The sequence below is a fragment of the Gymnoscopelus microlampas genome, assembly GCF_963454915.1.
Source record: "Gymnoscopelus microlampas genome assembly, chromosome: 13".
NCBI lineage: Eukaryota > Metazoa > Chordata > Actinopteri > Myctophiformes > Myctophidae > Gymnoscopelus > Gymnoscopelus microlampas.
In genome coordinates this window covers 24,686,511-24,708,910 of record NC_139950.1, presented here as the reverse complement: position 1 = coordinate 24,708,910, position 22,400 = coordinate 24,686,511, and the positions used below count along the sequence as shown (strand labels likewise).

The 22,400-nt window shown below is 43.3% G+C and overlaps 1 protein-coding gene across 5 annotated transcripts in view; it reads left to right on the top strand.

Annotated features, from left to right (window-relative positions):
* LOC311059137 (E3 ubiquitin-protein ligase pellino homolog 1) overlaps positions 1 to 22,400 on the top strand; it is a 56,713-nt gene that overhangs the window by 6,816 nt on the left and 27,497 nt on the right. The window contains exons 1-2 of one of the 5 annotated variants that reach the window (XM_084076813.1): positions 1,341 to 1,788; positions 14,979 to 15,087. The exons of 2 other annotated variants lie outside the window; for them this stretch is intronic. The gene's annotated coding sequence lies outside the window, so the exon portion shown is untranslated. Of the gene's footprint in view, positions 1 to 1,340; positions 1,789 to 14,978; positions 15,088 to 22,400 lie in introns of those variants that run through there. 2 more of the 5 variants (XM_084076814.1, XM_084076812.1) reach the window with 2 other exon arrangements.

The following is a 22,400-nucleotide window of genomic DNA, read 5'->3' as shown; positions in this document are numbered from 1 at the left end:
TGGTGAGCTGTAAAATATATTTCATACTTACCTAGACTACTGTAAAAGGTTAAAAACACACTAATGGTTCAAATACTTAAAATGATTAAAAAGCAACTTGTAACTAAAGCTATATTTAATTTCAACGTTAAAGTGTAAACGATCCCATGCCTTACACTGTTTGGTAAAATGAATATTTTCTGTCTATCAGTTTTACAAATGTATGAAGAACCTCCCAGTAAAGACCATACTCTGAGGAAAAAGGTTTGACTGGAACTTCATTTTGTTATCTAAGGCAATTGCTGGGGGCAGAACAGAAGTCAATAGAAGATTTTGCTACCTCAGTCCCAAACACACTTTCACCTAGAAACTCCATTCACAATTTTAATAATTCAACTTACTGTGATAACACATGCTTGAACTTTGTACTTTGAGATGTTTTGTAGTTTTTGAGATTTTACTTTTAAAACTTACACCTGAAAACTTTGGCACCTCGCTGTTCCTTCATAGGCTACTTTAACCTATAGAAACTTGATTCACAATTAAAAAATTCCACCTTACTGTGGACACACCAGGTATCCACACTGGAGAAAGACCTTTCCACTGTTACCAGTGTGACAAGAGTGTCAAGGCGTTGTGAGCTTGTAAATCGGCTCTTTTCACAAGTTTTGCCTATATTATTTGACAATTACAGTTGTTGAGTACTTTTGTTGTAGTAATGGTCTTTTTCTTTTTTGAGGCATCTGAAAAGTCCTTCAATTGTCACTACTCACTTTACTGTCATCTGGGGACCCCCCAAAATCATGTGGGGACCCCCCTGGGGGTCCCAACCATAGGTTGAGAACCACTGCTCTTGAACTCAACTACTTCTCATGTATCTATTCACAGCAGCCATATTATGAAGACATTCACAGGTATTACCAATGACACTAATGAAGGCTCTGTTCCATTCTGGTCAAACAGAGTCAGGGTGCTGGTAGTGTGCATGTTGGCCCACTGGAAACACTCTGCTACACCAGTGGGTCTACAGTTGGGGTCCAGGGACCCTCATGGGCTTCCAGATGGCCCCTTACAGGTGTGTAACTCTGAGAGTGTACAAATGGAAGTTGGAACCAAATGGACCCCTAAGGGTCCATTTGGTTCCATTTGTACACTCTCAGAGTTATGGGGCTTGTGGAAACCACTGTGCTAGACTAAATGGAACAGAGCCTTCATTAGTATCATTGGTAACACCTGTGAATGTTTGTATTCACGTCAATGTTCAATGTATGTAGAATGACTACATCGTCCAGAATCCTTTGCGGCGATGTCAGCCTGGTCTGACTATGTGTGTGTTTTTTGTATCCAGCAGCGTACCGCTTCAGCCAGAAGGAGTGAGCAGTGTTTATGTTCAGATGCTTCCAACAAAGGACAGAGCGGAGAACACAGAGGCTGTCCCGTTTGACCAACCAAAAACTAAACAAAAAAACAGTGGATATTTATATTTTTACTAAATGGTGCAAATTCACAAGTTAACAGAGGGAGTACGGGACTACAGCAATCCTCCGCTCGCTTTCTCTTCTTGTGTCTCGTTTTTGTAAACCAAGGTTGAAGGTTGGAAATTCTTCACAAAATTGCCTTTGTGTGTGTGTGTGTGTGTGTGTGTGTGTAGGTCTATGTGTGTACGACAGTACGAGTGTGTGTTAGCGAGAGCCCATGCTAGCCTCGCCAAGTTGGAATTAAAGCCAGCAGCCGGTTGGTTGCATTGTGTTTGAGCCTCTTCATCGGATAGTAGGAGAAAGAAGAGCTCATCCCTCCATCCCTGTGACTGTGAGTACAGAGTACACACACTACACTACAGCTGTGTGACCACACTACAAGCCTGTGTCCACTCTGCCCAGTAATAGCATTACTACTACATGGATAGGATACAGGATAGGTGGGCACTATAGGGACATCTGGGCACCTCCATGTACAATTGGCTATTTTGTCCAAAATGTAAAAAAATAAATATATATATGTATTAGAAAAATGGTCTTAAGTAATGTAAAGTATACATGATGTGAACATGCACTGTACATCATTATCACACTTAATTGTATCCTTCAACTTCTTGTCGATGCCCCAAAATGACTGGATATACAGGTTTTGTAGCAAGTGTAGAAATATTAGACCTAATTGTCGAATGTTTAAGCATGTTCACATGTATACTTTACTTAAAAAACATTTTTCAAATATTTTATTTTTTAACATTTTAGACAAAATAGCCAATTTCACATCGAGGTGCCCAGATGTCCCTATAAGTGCCCAGACTGCCCACCTATCCTGTAACCAATGTGGCTTGAGTGTAGCCTCACATCGCTAGCCAGCCAGCACTTCATCAGCGGTATTGTTCTGTTCCCAACGTCACCTTTGTCCCCAACATGTGCCTTTGCGACGACGATAAATCATCATGCACATGCAGGCTATTATAGTCTCTTTTCATACAGCATTATTGTGTGTCATACAGTGTCAATGTTGTCTAACCCTCGGAAGATAAGTCATCATCATCAGTCATAAGTAACAACAGCGGCAATGCTGCTGTGCTGAGCGTTTCTCTCGCACACGCACATGCACACTCATAATACAAGGCTAATTTCTTTCCCTCATCTAATCTCCCTAGAAATCAGCACCACTATAAAGATAAGCCCACTGGTGGAGATTGACTGTGAGCGACGTGTGTGTGTGTGTGTGTGTGTGTGTGTGTGTGGGGGGGGGGGGGGGGGGGGAGAGAGAGTGATATGCAGGTATTAGTTTACATGTGTACACTAGTTTCAGGCTTTGTGTTGACCTGGGGGTGGGTTGTGAAACGGAACATTGCCTGATAAGGAATTAAGCAAATGCAGAGACTCTTGACATTACAGAGACTTGATTGCCAATTCATGCTTCCCTTTCCTTCCTCTGTCCTTCATTTTTCTCCTATTTCTCACCCAGATTCTCTTTTTATCTCTCCGTCTGTTTCTCATAATTCTCATAATTTCTCAACCACATTCTCTGTCACTCTTTCTCCGATCTTCTCTATCTCTTTCTACATCTTTTAGGGCTGCAACTATTGATTATTTTCTTTGATTATAATATCTCTCGAATTAGTCAAATACTCCAGAAGCGCATAATATATATAATATATGTATATATGTAAAAAAAAAAAACAGTCGTAACTGTTTTAGTCCGATTAACTGTTGCAGGCCCATTGGACTTCACGCTACTGTATTGAAAGACATACTGATACATTACCTGTCACAAGTACTCAAGTCTAGAAATAATTACTAATAGTCGGACATAGGTCTACAAAAAAAGATCCCTCATGTGTTTAAGGACTCTTCCTCCCCTTGCAGGCTGAAGTGATGAGCAACTGAAAATGTTAGTTTCTCTAGAAGCCCATGATGTTAACTAAATAATATCTGTTTATGATGCACATTTCACTCATATGACATACTTACATATCACACCCCATGCACTGTAACTTTCACCAGCAAAAAAAGTGTTTTTAAATCGATTACATCTATTAGTTCGATTAACTGTAGCAGCGATTGCATCTTTGTCTCTCTCTCTCTGTTTCTCATCCGGATTCTGTCTCTCTCTCTGTCTCTCTCTCTCTCTGTGTCTTTGTCTCTATGCCTCTTGTTCAGTCCCGCGCTGATGTGATAAGCCATGCTGATAGTGATCTCAGTCAGACTTCCTTTCCCCCTGTTGGAAATGTCATGATGAAAGCAGAGACCCATTAACTCAATCTCTGCCTCACTGTGATTACTCACAGGGAGACCACAGGCCTGTCAGTATAGAGGACTCCATCACTAACATGATCAGAGTGGGAAATTAACACCAGTCATCAGCCCAGTAATGGTAACATTTGGCTGATTTCTTTCCATTTTGGCTGGCTGAGAAGACAAGCATTCCAGCCACCAGTATTGGTAAGGTTTACTTCCGAAATGGTTACTCAACCTCCGGCCAAATCCTGGTAAACTTTGACCTGTGGTTAATAGGTTTGTCTTGTCCACCAGTATAGTTTTGCCTACATTATTCTATTCTTAAGGTTATATTTGCCAAATCATTTGCCTGTTAAAATATATTTGCTGGTGAAATAATTGTTGAAATAGTTGAAGCAGCCATGTTAGTAGTGGACTAAAGTTAGTATCCTGACCTGCACTGAGGATGTGTGATTAGACTCCATCAGAAGGATTCGTCACCACATGGAGATGGCTGGCAGAGATTGTGTGACTGTAGTTTTAATAGGGAAATTGCTGTATCAGCCTTTAGGCTTAACACTACTACCTCCTATAATGGCCTTATTCAGGGCAGAGGAAGCTAAATCAGAAAAGGGTGCACCTCGAAGTGCAGATCTCCGCCAGGCCGGGTGGCCTACCTAGGGCGTTGTCAGATGTAGTGTGCAGCCAGCAGGACACGAGGAAGCTGCAGAGGGAAATCGTTTGTGTGACAGATGGCAGCATTTTTGGTGTTTTCAGAAGTTGAAGTGCTTTTGGAGGTGCACTCTATTGAGGCCCCTCAACATGTGATTCCAATCTGGGGTTGATTGGATTTTGCGTTCATTAGATAATGGCGTTTTTGTAAGAAATAGGCCCCTCCCACATTTTGCTGCATTCATTAATATCTTTTTTGTTAAATGGGCCCCTCCGACAAACTTGGGAAGCCAATCATTGGAAAGGAATATGAAACACTGAAAAATTCTATTGCAGTAGTAGCAAAGTGTGTTTTGAAAATGCAACATTTTGGAAGATCTAGTTGACAGAAATGGGTGTGTTATATACAGGGAGTTGTGTCATGATCCAAGGAATCCAGGGGAATTAATTGTTACTGGATGACCTACTGATCAAGAGTTATAGACCAATACAAAAAGCAACCTGTTCTTCCTTGGCCTACTGGGACTGTGCATGCAAAGTTTGACAGCAATCGGTCCAGCGGTGTCGGAGATTAGCTATGCACAGTCTGACAGATGGACAAACACGTACACGGACATCGGTAACAGTCTTCCACGCCGACATCTCGCCACTCCGACTAGTGGCTTCCGCGTGCGGTTAGGGTTAGGGTGAGGGTTAGGTATAGGGTTCGTTAACGTCGGAAAGGCGACATGTCGGAAAGCCGCCATGTAACCACGGACATCATAGGCGAAAACATATTCTCCACCTCTCAGCTTGGCGGCCTGGCAGAAATAATAAATTAATACAATAATAAGCAGCTTTATTCGAATGGTGTAAATTTAACTCTGGGGGTGTAAGAATGGACCCTTACGGATCTCTGAGGTTTAAAATGAAACTGGATTATACTGTGTAGGTTTGCATGAGAGAGTATCTGTTTGCCCGTGTATACTGTGTGTGCATGTAAATGCATGCATGTGTGGACAGAGAATTTGTGTGTGTTCACTGTGGTATATATGCCTTTATACCATGCATGCACATTTGTGTGTGTGTGGTTTTGTCTCGTCTCAGTATCAGGCAGGAAATCGGAGCTGATGGGCTCAGACGGGGAGCGGAGGTCTCTTATGTCTTTATGCAGGGACAGAACAGGACATCTCCCCAGTAACACTGTTTATGGAGAGAGAGAGAGTGTGTGGGCACAAAGAAAACATGCTTTTTTCATACCAAGGGCAAACTGGTACACAGTAAAATCCTCAGTGTTAATTTATCCATTGGTAACGCGGAGAGTGTACAAATATGGTTACATTTTGTATTCTCTTAGAGTTAAATGAACACCCCAGGATTTTACAGTCTGTTGTTCCTGAAACTGAAACCAAACTGATTTAGTTATTTTTGTCTGAACTAAAGTGTTTTTGCTCTGCTAGTAATCTCATAGAGCAAAGCAAATAGCCTCTTTGAGTCTCAGCTATGAGTGGTTGCTACAGCAAAATCCAGAGTGTTAATTTAACCCTGAGAGTGTATAAATCGATACTCACAAGTCCATTTTGAGTTTGACACATTCAGAGTTCAATTAACACTTTACATTTTACTGTGGTAACCAGTCATAGGGGATGGGGAAAAGCCCCAGGTGATGGTGATATAAATGATTTTAATGTTTTGAACGTTTTACATGAGCCCTTTTATATGTGCTAGTAAGTTGGGGGACACAACCTTTCTGAAACCTCAGCTAAAACTATGTATTGTTGCTGTGTGGCTTATAGAACCCGAACAACTTCAGTGTGTGATTACTTTTTTTTGCTGCTAGATATTAAGCTTTACAAGGTACTTTTGTGTTGTTTTGTGATGAACACCCGCCCAGGAATTCTGAAACCATTCCAAAATCACAGCAACACATGTTGGCCTATCTTAAAAAAATGAGTGCTGCAAAAAAGATTGCCTACACATTACTTTATGAAGGTTTTCATTAGTCAGGAAGCTGTATTGAATTTGTGTCAATGTTGCATGAAAGGGTAATATCTATATTGCAAAAGGCTGCAATGTGAGCATTTTCTTAAATTATTTTTCTAATGCACATAGGGACATTGGAAGCTATGGCTCCCTTGAGCCCATGTGGCATATGTGATATTCCTACAATTGCTTTTAGTAGAGACACTGAATGTGCTCAAGCAAAGCATTTTCAACTCCATATTCTGCACGCCTAAACATTCTGCCATATTAGGGATGCACCGATTGGGAAATTCTGGGCCGATACTTATGTTTGAAATAACAATTTGGTAGCCTATACCAGTGTTTTTTTTTTGTTTTGTTTATTTGTTTTTTGTTATTCACTACCTCTTTTGTGCCAAGGAAACGAATCGATAAAACAAATAAAACGAGCGCTAAAGTCAGAAAATTTTGAGAAAAAAACAACCATAGGGGTATTATCTCTCTGCAACACACAAGATTTTACTGCATGCTCTTGTTTTCCCTATGTTGTTGCATGAGTTATATTTGGAGCATGTATGCACAGTTGTTGGTTTAAACGTAAGTGTGTGAATGGCTCAAGGATGCAGCACGCAAGCGAGCTGAAGGCTCGTTCCCAGTAGAAAGCTTAGGATTCACACCAACAGCATGCTGCCAGTGGTGAGATTCATTGTGTCGTGCATAAGTGTGTGTGATTGAGTGCACACGTCCGATTCGTGTTTGTCAAGAGTGCATGCTGGTACTCATGTTTTTGTGCAGGGGCGCGTGCGTTTCACCATCGGCAGTGTGTGGGAACTTGTGCGTTTGTTTCAGACGATGTGCGCGTGGCGTGAGTTTCGTTTCATCAGGGAGGGAGGCACCAGAAAGCTCTGTGAGTGTAATCGGCGGCTTGGCTAAGCCCCCCCCACCCCATTGTGAGCAAGGAGCTTGGAGCTCGCCCGGCCTCCTCCCAGTCCACCCAGCTTAGCTTTAGTCTCCCCTGGTCTGGTAAACAGCCCACAGTTTGTAGAGGGAGAGATTGCGTTTGTCATGGAAAGTGGGTCAGACTGTGTGGACACGTTTTTATGGCCTGTTTCTGTGAGGTAGGGGGAAGAAAAGAGGCATTAAAGCCGCAGCGTTTTTCCACAGTGCTACTGCTGGTGGAGTGGAGTGGGGTGGGCTGAGGACAATGCTTCCACACTCATATCGTCGTGAGTGACATTCAGCAGCCCTTCATTAGCCCGGTGCAGTGATTGTACAGTAACACAAATGGTTTGATATTGCTACTTGATTCATACATAAAAAGACTAAATGAGATCAAGGGGGTTTCCTTGCAAGAACTGGAGTCGATGGATAGATTGTGTCGTCTGTATTCAGATGTCTACATGAACATGACTTGTGTACTCTAGACGTTTCTCATCAATATCAGCAGCATCCAGACATGTTTATTTAGTACTAGATACGTGTAAAGAGTGGCAACTTACTACCACATAAATATTCACATGCCTCAGTATGTTTATGCAGATTCTCACCAGACTGACTTTAGCCCCCTTCTTACTTTCTTAAAAAAGGTTTATGAGCATTTTTATCCGGTATCCGTTGATTAGATAACCATGCAGAGTTATATCAAACATACCAGTACAGGTATGATAAATGTAAGTTAACAATTTGACATTGCCAGACACATAGGCACTTTACCTCAGCCTATTAGCCCTCAATAGCACCCAGAGGATGATGATAAAATAACTAATATCAGCCCTAAGGCTGATATTGGTTATTATCCCTCTGGGTAGCAACAAGCTTCATAGATTTCAGACTTGAACACAGAACAAACACAATCTGATTTGTGAAAGTAGGGGAGAAAAAAGGAGAACACAGTTAAAGAGCAAGAGCAAGACATAATCTCCGTCTTCCTCCGTCTCTATCACTCTATCCCTCTTGGTTTGTTCCCTTCTTCAGTTACAGTGTTTCAAAGTACACTGGGCAGTTTGTCCTGCCAGTACCTAGGTTGGACAACCAGAGAGGAAAAAACTGGTATATACAGTGAGTCCGTTCATCTCCCTAAAAGTTGTTAGGGAGTTCCATCGCTCTACTTGGCATGTTTATGACTTTAACGGTAAGTCAGACGATTTCATGAATAGAACCTTATTTGGAGTATTTAGAGTTGGGTGTAAAAAAAAGAAAAATAAATGGTGTCAGCTAACGTAAATGCATTGACATCGGCAAAGGAAGCCTAACGTTTTCTTTTCTACCATGGTACACCCCAGAATTCACCAGGTACTTTCTGAAAGCTATTTTAACCCGTCCAACGAGGTTTTCGAGTAGAATATGACCTCCAGCTGTCTGATAGACGGTCACCTGTCGAAGAGGCAGGTGGAGCTGACAAACGTTCTAGGGGCAGGTCAAAGGTATACCAGCATTTGCATGGTAGCCTTTGTTAACGTCCCAGCATTCCCACCATGTCTGACAATAGCTTCAGTACAGTAGCTTGGCACCTTAAAAAAAAACACACACCCCCAGAAGACAAAATGCTGTCTGTACGTTTCACCCTTCCATTGTGGGTGGGTGAGATGGCTTCTCAGTGCTTTTATGCCCCAGGCCTGGGCCATGGCTGCTCTCAGCATTCTGCTGCCAGGACACTAAGTTCCCTTTATTTAATCTGACTGCTAGACCTCTTTACAAGCAGAAAAAAACAAAAACAAGATTGAGGTTAAACATAAAAGTTAAACAAACCATGGCGTTTCACACTTTCCCTTGTTCAGCACTGAGCGCTTGCTGGAAGTTTCGTTGTGTTACCAAAGATGGGTGGAGGAGGTGTGTGTCTATCTTGTGTTTTTCTTTAGTCTAGAATAGATAACAAGTCTAGTCTACTTACTATGGATTTTGTCTGTCTGTATGAGGTGCACCTGAAAGTGGGCTCATATTCTTTCATCCACACACACACACACACACACACACACACACACACACACACAGACACACAGACACACACACACACACACACACACACAAAATTTCAGACAGGCCTGTGAAGCCATTTTTCCCCCCATCATGCATGATTGCTATTTCCTGCTTCACATTAGACGCCTTCCTGTGTTGAATAAGTTTACAGGCACACACACAGTCTGAAACTAGTCTGTATTAACATATCCAGAGACTGGCCCTAGGTGTGTTTGTTGCATATTTTGGCCTGCCTGTGAATAGGCGAGGTCAAAGGTCATTGTCGGGATACCAATCCGGCTCTATAGAAAGAGAACGTGAGTCACACCATTGAAAGTAATTGCCGAAAACCTCCCAATATGGCGCCACCTGTCCATTGAACTCAATGGACGGGTTGGCAGTCGCTCGTTCTAAATTTGTATTGGTATGTTATTATTGAATAAGCAAGTTGAGGGAAAGGGTCATTGTCGGGACACCAATGCATTATCATTATTATTTAGCTATTTATATATACATATATATATATATATATATATATATATATCCACTTGTATTGTGTGTGTGTATACAGTGTATATACATACATACATACATAGATACATACATACATACATACATACATACATACATACATACATACATACATACATACATACATACATACATATACACACAGTATTAGTGTGCATGAAGAATAGCCACATGACGGTGTGTGCTTTCATGTCTCCAATGCATTCGTGGATGCAGGTGTATTACTGTACATCCACTCCACACACGAAGGCATGTGTGTGTGTCTGTCGCGCAAATGAAGACAGTGTGTGTGTGTGTGTGTGTGTGTGTGTGTGTGTGAGACTGACTGTTGCTAGTTAGGCGTCTACTGTATGTGTAACCTACATATTTGGTGTGTGTGTGTGTGTGTGTGTGTGCACGCCAGCCTGTATTCATCCCACTGCATCATTGATGAGGCTGTAATTTTAAACGCCACCCCTCCTCTCTCCTTCCTGTCTCCCCATCTGTCATCGGTTAGCCGCTACCCCATACCCTAGCTTACCGGAAGACCAGTACACTGCACTGCACCGACAGCACAGAGACAGCAGCACAGCACCGACTGGAAACCAGTGCGCCCCTTTGTATTGGAAACAAAATCTGATGCTCTGTGCATTCTGTTCTTAGCTGTCACAGTGGCTTCAGTCCTGTCGGGGAATGTTTTGAGCTTTTGTCAGTGGTTACCAGTGGTTTCATGGGTGACGCTGCCATGATGGAGGAGTCACCACTTGATCCTCTTAAAAACAAAACAAAAACTTGTGGGTTGTTCAATTATAGTTTAGAAGAAAGAGAGAATTTGACTCTTCCAACATGGAGGTGTGTATGTATAATCACTGGTAGTGGCTCTGGTGTGAACACTGCTTGGCAGCCCTCTATTGGCCAAGGCCCATTTCTCCAAAATGGATATGTACTGTAAGGAAGCCGTCTCTGCTTTGTTAAGCAATGCTACGAGAGCCAAGGACATTTGTCTGAGAGAAAGTAAGGATCATGTGTGACACACAAGTCGTGAGCTGGATTCGAACCCATAATGCACACTGCAGTGTGCACTGTGCACCTTACTTCACTGATCCACTTGTATTGTATCCAAGTACAGGTGCACTGCAAGTCTGAGTCGCAGCGGGCCACCAACCAGTGCGAACCAGTCATCTCTTGGGCTGGGATCCAGTTATGCGCTGCCTTGGGCTCTGACTGATGACTCCCGTTGTCGTGGGAACGACACTTGGCGCTCCTGGATTGTACGCCAATGCCAGTATCATGTCGTCCACGGCAACTGGCAGCCTGTTAAGTTGAGCTAATCTAATTCTCAGCAGGAATTTGACAGTGAAGTCTCCAGTCTGCCTTTGAGAAAGGGTAGTGGCATAACGTTAGGGAAGTGGTGGTAGCATGAAGGTTGATGTTGTAAATGTATGTTCCTTTTGTGTGCGATAAAATGTATTTTTGTGTTTTTTTTAAAGCATCTAGAATGAGATGCAAACCCTGCACGCTGCCAACACTGCAGCCACGATGCCCTCTGTAAATGTATTGACTAAGATGCAATTCTCATGCCTTCTACTGCTATATTCTATACCTTAAAAACACAGCTCCAGTTCACCAACCCTTCATATCCTCAAGTCCTTTTCCTGACCCGCTTCAGATATTTCATGTCTTCCTGTTTATAGCCGCTGAGTGTGCGCCTCGGTTACATTGCAAGTAACCCCTCCTCAGGTCAAGCGCTTGGCCCGGGGCCCGGGCAAATCATTCTAATAGAGCCAGTTATCGACAGCTTTCCATTCCTTGTCACAATTACAAAGTTGAAGTTCCTTTTATAGCCGCTCGCGAAGACTTGATATTGGCTACATTGGCTGCATTGGCTACATTAGATACAGAACGGGAGACGGTATGCAGTGCACAGTGCAATTTCAGCGTTAAATTAACACTGGATTTTACTGGGCAGGAGGAAAGCGTTTGACGGCATTCACATACATAAGGCTACTGACCAAGGCTACTGTTGTTACCCCTCCTTTCTATAGCCATGTTGTGAAAAGCTGGCCCTCCTAAAGGCGTGCTCACACTGGATGCGAAGCAAATGTTTCTTGAGGTACGATGACATACAAATTTGATGCCGAGACACGAAAAGATGCACATTAAAATCAGGTGACACGAAGGACGTATTTGTGTTTTCTAACTTGAGCGAAGAATTTGCATTTGAGTAATGTGAATAAACTTGTGTGAGTGCATTTTTGGGTCCAGTGCTGATCCCAATTTCTGATCCACTGATTACGGTTGTTTTTTGAATGGTATTTTGTCAAGAAGCTGTATTGATCAACAATTTTCTGAAATTTTCAACATTTTTGCAAACTTTTGAAATGATAAACAACATTTCAAATGGTCCCCCCCAAAAATCGTATTTTATTAGAATGGATTATTCCATTATTAATTATTAATCGATGAAATCAATTATTTCGATTAACTGTTGCACCCCTACAACTGAATTTAATTGAATGAATGCCAATGAACCCCACAAACTGAGAAATGAATGGAATGGTATCATTTGCCATTAGTTAGTAATACCTAACCCCATACAGTATTTCCTGTCTGTCTCCTTTTTGTTGTTGTTGTCTCCAATTTCTCCCAAGGTATGGGCCAGGGGTCTATCTACTCTAGACTAACATGTGCTTCGGGCTAATGTTTCCATCCATTGAGTGGTATATATTATCGGCTAGACCACACACATAGTGATGGTCACCTCCAGGGACAGGGAACATGAGGAGAGGGTAGGCCTGACTGTGATCTGGGGCTGTGGGACTTCCTGTCTGCATCCACATATCTAGCTCTGTGTAGATCTCACTGGAATAGAGTGGGTGGAATGTATACTGTGTATGTGTGTATTGTGTGCATGTTTGTTAGGGGGTCTGTTGGTATGTGTATGTCTCTATTAGGAGCGTACAGGTCCTTCTCTGAGGTGAGACTAACACAAATTGCTTTTTGTTCCCCCGGGGCGCATCGTATAATGAGTTTGACTTTTACATAACGGATAAGAAAAGTTTGGTCTTTGTATTTGCCTTACGAAAGTACACATGCACATACATACACACATACACAAACGCACTCACACAAACTTTCAAAAAAGCACAACACATGGACATGTGCGTGCCTTTAAACAGTTCCACTCACACACAGATACACTATCAAATACATGCACACTATCAAGTGTGCACAAACAACAACCCCCCACACACACACACACTATCAAACTATCTATATCTCTCTTTCTCCCTATCTCTCCCACAAACACACACACAGCACACACACACTAATAAATACTAACACCATCAAGTGCGCTCACAAACATATCACACACATACTCATGCTATCACACACACAGTCCTCACTTCCCTGTTGTCTGGTATCTTCTCTCAGTGGTGTATTCCGGGAATTCACGCTCGGGTACTTATTGATAATGCCATCTTATCTGTCTGTGTACACACAGTCCACATCCCACCTCTGCTTTATGGGCCTCAATTCACGGCACATTAATTCCGCTCTATCGCGGCATCAGCTGTGAATTTACCCATCATAAAGTCCTCCATGCATACACAGTAAAATCCTCTGTGTTAATGAAACTCAGAGAGTGTACAAAATGTAACCAAATAGACCCTTATGGGTTTACATTTTTGCACTCTGTGCACATGTCCTGTTATTTTCCTTCTGTTCTATCTTATAGTATTTTATTCCATCCTATTCTGTGTGTGTGTGTGTGTGTGTGTGTGTGTGTGTGTGTGTGTGTGTGTGTGCACGCGCGCTATCTGCAACTATGTGCTGTGGGTTGGTTTTGGAAAGGACGTGCTACCACCAATCTGAGAGACCACACTTGAATTCGCACCCCAGTCTCAGCTATAGAAATAGAAGGAGCAGGTTATGACAAGGTACTCCCGAATCAATTAATGCCATTGTTGACACGGTCGGCTGGATTGTAGATCATCTGCATGACGGCGCTGACCTTTTCCAAGTAGTTGTTGCAAAGCTGCTGCTGGGGAGATAGATCGCCAGACATGGCGTCAGGGCTACAGTGCTCATGTACTGTAGAATGGCACATCTGCGAGTGAGACTGCTTAAGTGTTAAGCGTGCACACACATCTGCTCCGGTTTCCCAGAGCTGGGACCCCCACGCCACATGGAAACCTGGATCAAAGGTACCCGGTTCCTTTAGTTAGTTAGCATTATAGCCTGCAGTCTGGTGGCCAGGCGCAGTTTGTGTTTGTGTGAGGGCTTTTAAGAATCCGAGTAGACCTGATGTGGGATGGATGACAGATTCTGCTGTGGGTGGAGGAAGATTGTGCAAGCTTATGGATTTTCCTATTCAGTATTTTCAGGATTTATTGTCACAATGTGTGTGTGTGTATATAAGCGTTTTTGTTTAAAGAATATGAACTTCCATCTGCACAAAACCAAGAGCACTTACTCAATGCGCACACACACACACACACACACACACACACACACACACACACACACACACACACACACACACACACACACACACACACACACACACACACACACACACACACACACACACACACACAAAATCTGGAAAATGATCTTCCTTCTCTCCGATGACTGGGATAGAATTCCTGTCCTCCTTCCTCTTTTCCTTTCATGTTGTTCCACTGTGTGCGCCCATGCTCATCGATTAGGCAGACACACACACACACACACACACACACACACACACACACACACACACACACACACACACACACACACACACACATAATATTTAAAATTAATTTTAAATATTATTTGTGATTGCGACACAGCTCATCACGACATAGCTCAACACCATCACAACCTTAGTTTGAGCAAATGCGTTGATCAGTCGTGCAATACGAGATATTCTGTTTAACCTATTATAAGAACACCAGTTCAATAATCCCTTTTGAATCAAGCATAGTGAAATAATTTACCAAGACAGATGTGTGCCTTCTGGAGTGGAATAGATAACCCAGCTATCACTGAAATGGTGCTTTAAAAAAATTGTATCTCACCCATGGTGTGCATCATTTAAGTAAATTATTAATTTCATGAGCGTACTCGAAGAGAGAAATCAGGTCAAATGCACACCCTCCTTACCATCCATCCCTGTGCCCACCCTCCATTTATCCTTCCATTCACCCCACTTTCCATCTATCCACCACACAGATCAATTTTCGAGTCATTGGGCATCTAATCTTCGCCACATGCAAACCAATCCCCCTCCACTGATCCCTCCATGCAACCTGACACACTGGAGACTGGACCAGGGGAGTCGGTAAGCAACCTTGCATAAGTGAATGGGCCTGTGTGGCGTGTGGCGTGAGCACACACACACACACACACACACACACACACACACACACACACACACACACACACACACACAGGACAATAACATACACATACGGTATGGATCGGTGCATGTAAACATACATTGCCTGAAAGGGAAGAACAAAAGCATGTGGACTATATACACACACACGCACGCACGCATACACGCACACACGTGCGCGCAATCGTATGGACTCTGTATGCCCAAAAGAACAATCTCCCTCACCACCACTCATACAGATTGTTCTAATTTGTAAGCTACTGCATGCTTTAACTTGTTACTGCGCTGTTGCCGTTAAAGTGAATGTTGTTTTTAGCTCTGTGATGAGGATGAGTGTGGGCTGTTTACAGGCTGATGCGGCTGTCCGCTCCCTTTTCCGTCCGACCATAAAACCTCCAGCGTGATGTGCTGCATAACGCTCCAATTTAGAGACCGTTACTTTGGAAAAACCATGAAAGGCATTCCAAGAAATGGCATGAAGCCCCCCCCCCTCCCCTGTCTCGCATGCTTTTGGTCAAACCCTTAAACGGATGAAGGTTGCCCCCACATCCATAAGGCCTTTTCTTGAAATTCTGTGTTGTGGTTTTTGTTGTACAAAGTTTAGAAATAGGAAGTCAATAATACCCACATACTGGAACCTGCATTTTCAACGTTAGCTAATAACATTTAAATCCAACTTCAGGTATAATCTGGTCATTTTGAAAGGATGCATAATAGAGTGTGGGTTTTGATCAACGTTCTTTTGTGACATTACCCTGTCATGTATTGATTGATGAACGTAGCAGACTAGCAGTACAGTTCCCCTAAGTGCCACACCTCCCTGCCCACCAGTTAAAGGGGTATTTCACTTTCAAATAAAGCAAACATTAAAAGAATATATAAACAATTAAATAAAAAAGTAATGGAAAAATCACGGCCCCTTCATGCATTAGAATGTCCTTCTATTGCTGGAGAGGGTTGTGATTTTTCCATTACTTTTTTATTTAATTGTTTATATATATTTTTTTAAACGTTATTTTATTTGAAAGTGAAATATCCCTTTAAGTCTGTAAATGTCGCGTGACACTGCAGAGTTCGCCGATAAGCAGAACATCTTCATATTTAGTTATTTAAACTGGCGTTCCTCTCACTCTTTGAAGAGCTCACAGTTTATGCAAATCTCTCATTTATGCAGATATCATGCCAGCTCTCGCTGGAGGTCAAGAGGTAGCAATTAGCCACTCATGTGAAGTGGAGAGTAATAGTTTGACACTCTGAGCGCTTGGCGCTCACTGGCATCTAGCATAGGATGCTTGCGGTGCGGACCGCGGTGCTCATTTTTCCGAATAAGTGGACGTTGTAGTCTAGTCTGTCATTTTGAGCTGAGGAACCTGTGGTCTGTCTCTGCTAAGCAGAGGCTGGCTGGTCCCTTGGCTGACCGACTGTCAGGCTGACTAGTTAGCTGGAGACTTGCTGGCTGTTTTAAGACTTGCCTAATGGTTGCCTAAGTTGGATGTCCTGCTGAATAATTGTCAGCTGGATTGCAGCCTGGCTGGCTGAAGACTTTCTTGCCAGTCTTGCTGAAGATGTACGCGTCGGTTGGCTTTCCTACCAAGCAGCTGGTGTTTGTCTCAGGAAGCAGGGCAGTCTGATTGGGGCCACTGACGTGTCTCTCTCTTTTCTCTCTCTCTCTCTCGCTCTCTCCTAACTCACTCTTACTCTCTCTCTCCCTCTGTCCTCCCCCATGATGCTGCACTCAGTGACAGGGTTCTATTTATGTCTGAAGCAGAAACTGCTGGCTAGCTGAGCCACCCCTGGCACAACATCTTTTTCCTCCCCTTTTTCTGCCATGAAGTTTTTTTTTTCCCCTTTCATCCCCTAACTGAGAGTCAAACACTTCTTAAATGAGTGTGATCGGACTTTTCCGAGCTCTTAATTTGCCTCTTTAATCACAAACGCGTAGCTCCACCCTTCCAGTGTAAGGCATGGTCTCTGACTGAGGTCGCATTGTGGTTTTTTGAAACGGGTTTTGGTGTGGTGAGGCTCTTTTTATTATGTCAAGATAGACCTTTGGCCCAGAGAGGGGGTGCCCTCAACCCTAGCAGATTAGAGGCCTTTAAATGTGTAGTTTGTTGGGCTGTGAACTTCTAACAGTGGCTCCCTGTGCACTGCAGCTTCCCTGCAGTCTGTTTGAGTGAATGAATGTGCAGTCCATGTCTTTTTTTAACCTTTATTTATCCAGGGAACGTTGCCTGAGCACAGACGCTCTTTTACCGTAACACCTTGCTTTACATCCATTCACCCTTTGCATCTATTCATACCTTGGAGCTGCCCAGTACATTCACAGACAAACCTGTTGGCTATTGAGCAATATAAGAGCCTTGCCCAAGGGCGCCTCAATGGTAAACGCTGAGGGAAGGGAGGATGTTTGTCATTTACGTCTCCCGTCGCAGATTTTCCCAGGCAAGCCGAGGATTTGAGCCGGCAACGTGTAGCCAAAAACCAAAGCACCCCCTCATCCCAGCTTGGGGTCATGTCCCCAGAGACATCCACTGTTATTCCAATGGGGATTTGACTGACTGACCTCAGCAATGACTGAGCTGCTCACTGAACCTCAGTGTCAAGGATACAGGCTGCCATTTCTCTCGTGTTGAACTCTGAGACTTTAAGCCTGTGTCCTGTTTGGAAAGGAGGTTAAGTGCTTTGAGTTCCTCTTTGGGTGGGAAGCTTTTACAAAGGGACCTTTTGTTGAAAGAGGTGAGGTCAGCATGATTTTTACCATGGGCTGGGTCAGCTGAGCGCTCTGTCCCCTGCATTGTCTCACTTTCTGCGACTTCCCTGCATTTCATATTTTGGTTTTGCACTTTTGTTAATGTATATTTCTGTACCCGCTGTAATGCCTTGTGACATAACGTGGTACTGTATGTGTATGTGTGCTGTCCAAGAACTCTGATGACAGGAACTGTGATTAAATACATTCTTGGCGTGGGTGACCCTGACCCTGAAATCAGTGCCAATCATCTACAGTCAGTAGCTGTCGGTTAAACCTTGTGCAGTCATGTTGTCAAGTTGTACTGTACGGTCTATGTTGTAAACATTTGAATGTCTAATGTAATTCAATGCATTATTTTGATATGATTTATTATCGATCATGCTGTATGGAGCGACAAGTGGCATAGGCCTAAACACAAAATCAAGAGAGGGCTTGAACTTGACACAAATTGCAGGGTAATTAGACTGGTGAAGAGACGTCGGCTGATGATGTGGCCGAGGGTGTGGCCAGCAACAAAGACTTTTTTTTTCTTCTTTAAGCGTAATTACTAACAGCTATACGTGCAGTCAGAAGATGATCCTCTACTGAGCCAATAACGAGACATTGGGGCGTTGTGTCTGACTGGGACTGCTTGCCTTGTGAGCACGTAATCGTAAACAATCATCCATTGTAAAGTAATGAAATCTCTTTGGTTGCCAGTGCTGTTAGCAACAAGTCGTCTGGTCTCTTCGTGCTGCTGAAGTAAATCCCTGCAGTTCTCTGCTGGAGTGTGTGCATGCAAAAATGTGGTGCCTTACCTCTGACTACAGGTTGGCTGTGGATTTTGTGATTCCTTTATTTGCACTGGGAAACCCCTTTGGGATGTGTGCTTTTCATGTGTCAGTTTACCAACACTTGGGAAATAATGAAAATATGTGCCATTAAACTAGATCAGAGTGCCTGTGTAGAAACTGGAGTGGAGGGGGGGGGGGGAGAGAGAGAGAGAATGAGAGAGCAGTTTATGTAATAGTTGCTGAAATAATATAGAAAATTGCCTTCTCTCCGAAAAACAAACCACAGAACCACAAATACATCCTTTCCGTCCAACCATGTTATTTTTTTATATGAAGAACATCACTTTATATTGTTAACCTTGCCAGCAGCTAAATATAATAAAATACTGAGAGAACACTTGGCCACATTTTCATGAAACTTGGTGGGAATGGTACAGTAGACTACCCCAAAGAGATGACACACCTTTGGGTCAAAAATGTGACAATAAAGGTCAATGTCAATATTATGTATGGTCATAATTATCTCAGGAATTAAGAGATAGAGCAGAACACAATTTTTTTTAGATGTGGTGAAGGCATTTTTCTCTTTTTTTTTTTTTTTTTTTTCTCCCAAATTACCGGTAGTTGTTATGCCACATTCCCGATTCCATATTCTAGTCCCTTGTCACTGCTAACTCCTTTGGTCCTATACAGAGCACAGACAACCATGTGATTTCTCCAATTCGCGTGATGTCAAGGTCGCTTTTTTCCACCTGATAGCGAGGAGTTTCCCACTGAACAGGCACCCTGACCAACCTGTAGGAGTTGGTCCGGCTTTCCTCCAGCGAACAATTGTGTTTGCTGAAACGGCTGGCCAAGCCGAGGCATGTTGGAGGATTCAAACTTATTCTTCATTGAGATAGTAGGGAAGATGGTATACATGACACTTAAGAAAGCCCCGTGGGACAGCTGTGGCTAGGCGGCCAGTAGATGATAGACAAGGGGAGTCTTAAACACTAAAACTGTCCCTAAACAGACACCACAGTTATTTTTAAGTTACTGTACTGTAGGTAAAAAGTTCTACCAGAAACCAAAATCTAGTTCCCCATGTAGCACAGTATAATCTTGTTTCCTAAAGCCAAGCTTTGTACCTCTACTCGATGAATAGTGTAAACAGTGAGTTCATGCTATGCTACTGTATATCTTCCAGGCTTTGTTACTATGTACTGTGTGTGTGTGTGTGTGTGTGTGTGTGTGTGTGTGTGTGTGTGTGTGTGTGTGTGTGTGTGTGTGTGTGTGTGTGTGTGTGTGTGTGTGTGTGTGTGTGTGTGTGTGTGTGTGTGTGTGTGTGTGTGTGTGTGTGTGTGTTTTCTATTGACACAATGTTACATAAGGATAAATCCAGACAGAAATACCCCCCCCCCCCCCCCCCCAAAATGGGATGGTTCCTTGTCCCAGCTGGAGCGAAGCAGCCATTTCACAAAGCAGATCCTAATGCTGGCTGCAGTCTTGTAATAGTTAATATAGCGGCTTTGGGTGGGTCATATTTGCTGGCTCTGACTTGTGCTTTCGGCTGCGTTTCACAGCACCTGGCATGGTCCTGTGCCAGACTGACGGACACAAATCTGCTGTGCTGTGTGTGCTCCTCCGGCAGTGCCGTCCCTGGACAAACCATGCAACCCCAGCTTGACCTAAACCAGGATTACACCAGGATTCTATCTGAGTTGATGTTTAATTCTGTTTAGGTTATATAAGCCACTAGGAAGGCATTACTGCTGCACCGCCAGGGAAAACCATGATTATTGCTACAGTTTCAGTAGGTGGCCTGCCTTTATCAGGGTTTCAGGTATCCCTGATGCATGCATTGTTCTCTCTCTCTGCTGTGAGAGTGAACGTCATGTCAAACTCCTTGCCAATGTTTTGCAGTTTAACGTGAATTACTTATTGGCAAACATTTACCACCGGAATATAAAAGACCTCTTACAGATTGCTAGGATCCTCTGGCAAGATCAGATCAGCATACTCCAGGAAGTACTTTTAATGAAAACATATTAAAAACGTTAAAATAAATTATCCCCACTGTCTAGCTAGATCTCTCGTATTTTTAAGTATTTTGGGCCTCGGGCACGGCGGCATAGAATAGATACGCATTACGTAAAACGGAACTACATAAATTATACGTATAAAGAGCTCCCAAAACGGCTTATAAAACAAACGGCTTCACAAACAACAAATGAACGTACGTGTAAAACCAAATGTTAAACTCAGAACCACGTTGACTGCCTCCTCCTTGAACCCAAAGCCCATACTATTGGTGATAAACGCAACCTCGTTTCGTCACCACGCACGCACGCACGCACACACACTAAATGGTAAATGGTGCATTTATACAGCGCTTTTATCCAAAGCGCTTTACATAGATTGTGCATTATATTCACCCATCCCCCCCCCCAAATGTTTGTTTGCATTACAAGCACTTTCCTTCCACTTATAGCGCATGTACTCATACATGCCTGGCAAACGCCACCTGGCTGAGGCGGCTGGCTGTTTCACTCTCGGTATGCCAGGTGCCTATTATTTATTGATCTAATGACCCACTTTGACAGGGAGGTATCACTGTCCAGGAGATGCTGAAATAGCCCAAGGGAAGATGGATAGCCTGCCATGCACGCACTCATGCGCACACATAAACACGGAGAAAGAGATATCACGAGATATTGTATACAGAGAGAGAGCGACATCTGCACACACACACACACACACACACACACACACACACACACACACACACACACACACACACACACACACACACACACACACACACACACACACACACACACACACACACACACATGAGAAGGTCACTGCAGTAAGGCCCACAACCACAGTGGTGTTCTGTTCTGCCTAATCAGCTGTTCCAACCCACCGCTGCTCTCTTGACCTGAAACTGTGTGTGTGTGTGTGTGTGTGTGACTGTGTGTGCGTGCATGCATGAGTGGTCTGTACTGTCTGATGTGGGTTAAGTGTCAAAACGTATCTTGTGTAGACATCATCCTTTACACTTTGCTCTTCTGTGATTCACAGATGCACTTTTGTTCGTGTACAGTATGCTGTTTTTGTATGCAAGTTTGTCTGTAACTTTCATGTTTGTTGAAAAGTTCCCGGGGGCCATAAAATTGACGCATACTTGCAACAGACCACATGAAAGGATAAACCACAATACATGCACGCAATAGACAAAACATGCACATAGCGAAAACATGTATTGATTAGAGATTTGTATTCCGGTTGGGCCTACTGCTACTGCCACTAAGAATAAAAAGTGACCTTTGATCAGGAGTTGGGCCATTTTTGTCTGAGGCTGACACATGTAGGGCACACAACAAAGGAACAGACGTTAATGTCAAAACTTCCTCCAGTGACTAAACTCTTTCAAACACATCTGCTGTACGGTTCTTCTTTTTCCGCACATCTTGTGACTCCCCGAACCAACTGCTAGAGTCTCTGCTCCTCTGCAGCATAAGGCCATTGTGGAGACGGCAGCTAAAATAGGAGCGTTTGTCTGGTGCTGCTATAAGAGCGTTCTACCGAAGCAGTGGCTGGTGATGGCAGTTAAAAGCAGAAAGGCAGCTGCTGTGAGCCTGAGTGGTGTTCTGTGTGCGCATGAAGAGGTGTGTGCGTGTGTCTCTATGTACTCGATGTGCGTGCATGTGCATACTACTTAAGTGCATGTACTGTCTATGTCTGTG